This window comes from Etheostoma cragini, chromosome 1 (assembly GCF_013103735.1).
Source record: "Etheostoma cragini isolate CJK2018 chromosome 1, CSU_Ecrag_1.0, whole genome shotgun sequence".
In the NCBI taxonomy this organism is placed as follows: domain Eukaryota; kingdom Metazoa; phylum Chordata; class Actinopteri; order Perciformes; family Percidae; genus Etheostoma; species Etheostoma cragini.
The window spans coordinates 2,458,826-2,462,290 of record NC_048407.1 but is presented as its reverse complement, the minus strand read 5'-3'; the positions used below and the strand labels follow the sequence as shown (position 1 = coordinate 2,462,290).

General features: G+C 42.1%; 1 protein-coding gene across 8 annotated transcripts in view; it reads right to left on the bottom strand.

The window, feature by feature from the left end:
• Nucleotides 1-402, bottom strand: part of mtss1lb (MTSS I-BAR domain containing 2b) — a 75,799-nt gene extending 75,397 nt beyond the window's left edge. For all 8 annotated transcript variants that reach the window (XM_034867456.1, XM_034867488.1, XM_034867472.1 and 5 more), the window contains exon 1: nt 1-402. This exon is cut by the window's left edge and continues 254 nt beyond it. The gene's annotated coding sequence lies outside the window, so the exon portion shown is untranslated.
• Between the last annotated feature and the right edge of the window lie 3,063 nt (nt 403-3,465).

The following is a 3,465-nucleotide window of genomic DNA, read 5'->3' as shown; positions in this document are numbered from 1 at the left end:
CGGAGGAGGGGGTGAAAAAAGAAAAGATGCCGAAAGAAACGGATCGCGCTGCGGTCTCTTCCGAGCGAACGGAAGATGGGTTGTGAGAGAGGAATGATGGTCTCTCTATTTCTCTATCTCTCTCTCTTCTCTCTCCCCCCCGGCTCTGGGTCAGTCAGGCGGTGAGACGTTCAGATCATGGTACCGGGATAAGCGTTCATCTTGGCGCAGCCAGCGCTACGCGGAGTCGGTGGGGACGCATGTGAACCGGAGCGATGGGTCGCCGTGTGTGTGTGTGTGTGTGTGTCAGGGTCTGTGTCTGTGCGTTCGTGCACGCCTGTGCGCGCATGCAAAGGCAGGCTGCGATTGGCGCAGAGGTGGTGGGCTCAGCGGTGTGGGGAGAGCAGCCAGTAATACGATCCACGGAACTGCAAAGGAGTCCCAAAAAAAGGAGGCTGGACAACTCTCACATGGACACACACACACAGACACACACACACACACACACACACACACACACACACACACACACACACACACCGTAGACCACCAGAAAAAGAGTGGGCAGGGGGTACAATCCAAATGGATTTAGTTAGCAGAAGAGTGTGTGCATGTGTGTATTGCATGGAATGTCCCGATGAACTTGATGAATGCCTTTCTTTGACATATCACTTTCATAACCTCTTAGTGACCTATAAGGACTGTTATGTGAGACCTATTAACCCTTGTGTTCGACCAAGTACTTGTTGTCCTGAAAATCAACTTTTTATGATGTTTTTATTTCTTTTATCAACACTTGCCTCGTTTCTTTCAATGTTTTTTGCTCTTTTTTGAAGTTTAACACTTCTTTTCACAGCTATGTATAAACACAACTAACACCAACTTATTACCAGTTTTATTATTATTTATTTGTACTACATTTTTGGAATTCCTGTTCAATAAATCTCATGTATAGGAATTTATACTTAATTCTTTAGTTGTAAAAGCAGCAATTCTGAATTTAGGCTCATATTAAATGAAGGATAATTACAGAAGGGTACATGTCAACGTTCAGTCTGGTTTTGAAACATTTGTTTTTCCAAAAATTAATGAAAGTAGAGTTCCTACCTTTTACAATCATGTGTGTTAGTTTTAGGTTATATAATTTATAAACCCTTATTTCTGATATAGATATTCTGAAAGCTGGTCAAATTTGACCAACACAAGGGTTACAGGATTTTATCGTTACTTTTAGTAGTGAAGGTCTCACATCACCTACACCATGAATGCAACTCTTCAGTTTGCTGTGTTGCATTTTAAATAGCTGCCATCCAGATGGATACATTTGAACTGATTTTCCATATTGATATAGAAGTGCCTAATATTTTATTCTTTATCGTCGCTTGGAAAAAAACTAGAATCTGCATGTCAATGCCGTAAAAAATAAAGATTTAGAAGACATGCATGTATGTGCTGCACATGTTGCACAACAACAAACGACATACTTTCTTCCTCCATAGTTGACTTTTTACCAATGTTTTACTGATTATTGCTACGAAGAGTTTTGTAGAACACCCTGCAACTTTTTATTAAGACGACTGTGGTTATGCTTTATATAATACCCCGTGCTAATATTGCCATGCCTGTGGTGGAGAAAGTTATGTAATTCTTTGTAAAAGCCACAACAAACATGTTTCCCAAGGTAGTTCTTGCATGGTCGGAGATCCTCTCAGCGGGGGTAGATTGTGTAATGTGGATGTGTTTTAGCGTCCTTCCTCCTGAACAAAGCTCCTGATTTAAACAACATAGTTAGGTCATATTTGACAAAAGAGTGAGTTATGGGAAATACACAATAGTGAGTGACTCTGGAGTAAAATAGTAGATATTATGTGTCTGTACCATACAAAATGTACTGTACTCAGAAAATGTACGGCACTGTACTTGAAAAGCATTTTAGGCAACATGACACTTGAAGAAACTAGAATGATAGTTCACAGTTCAAAGGTCACAGCGCCGTGGATATTCCTGTGACCGCAGATCCATCATGTGTCAGGGAGAAGTGCAGAGTGGATGATGGGATCTGAGCCTGGTATCGGATTCAGGCAGTGAGATGTTGTTTTTACACGATAACCCCATGATGATTTCAGAACGTGGGGTCTAAATATTATATTTGTGTTGGAGCAGCCTTTGTGTCGAGCTGTAAGAAGCCCTGAAGTCATGAACTCTATTTTTAGGCATTTTAGGCCTTTATTTTGACAGGACAGCTGAAGAGACCCCCACTCTTCCCCCCATCTCCATTCTCAACAGCCCTGTGTTTGCTGTGGAATCCTTCAGGTTTCTGGGATCCACTTTATCCCAGGACCTGAAGTAGGAGCCCAACACAGACACCATCATCAAAAAGGCCCAGCAGAGGATGGACTTCCTGCATCAGCTCCGGAAGCTCAACCTGCCTAAGGAGCTGCTGGTCCACTTCTACACAGCCATCGTCCAGTCTGTCCTCTGCACGTCCATCACTGTCCGGTTTGGATCTACCACTAAAAGGGACAGGAGCAGACCAAAACGGACAGTCAGGACTGCAGAAAAGATCATCGGTGCCAACCTGCCCTCCGTCCATGACTTATACACCTCCAGAGTCAGGAAACGGGCAGGAACCATCACTGGAGACCCATCTCACCCCGGACACAACCTGGTCCAGCTTCTCCCCTCTGGTAGGCACTACAGAGCACTGTTTGCCAAAACCAACAGACTCAGGAACAGTTTCTACCCACAAGCCATCTCTCTGATGAACAGCTGACTTCTGACCCACTTTGTCAGGTTCAGTTCTGGTCAATGACCCGGTCACACTGTCTCTACAGCCCCTGTTCAATGGTTCCACTTATAATTCCATTTATTCAGTATTATTCATCATTCCCATTCTCACATCTCACTTATTATTTTTTATTTATTTATCATTCTCATTTCCTATTTCAGAACTGTTCATATGTTCCTATTGGAACATAATAACATCATACTATTTATCCCAGTATCCTTTGCACTATGCTCCACATTTAAATCATTTTATTAAACTCTTTATTGAACTCATGCCTCTATGTTGTTTCTGTTTAGAGTATGTATATATTGTGTATGTAGTAGTTTGTATATTTTTGTTGTGGTTGTTTTGTATGTGTTAGCACATTGTGAGAAACGATATTCCGAAAAATAAAATTCCTTTTAAATGTCCTCACACCTGGCAAATAAAGCTGATTCTAATTCTAAGATATGAAAGGGGGGGAGACATGCAGCAAAGGGCCACAGGTCGGAGTCGAACCTGGGCCTGTTGCTGTGAGCAGTAAACCTCCATATATGGGCGCCCGCTCTACCAAGTGAGCCATCTGGACGCCCTAGAAATCAAGAACTTCACTTGAAAGAAGTAGAAAAATTCCACAAATGCAATTCCAACTTGAAAATCATATTTTTTGTACTTCAATATTCCTACACAAACAGAGACATTTGTAACCATATTAGGAG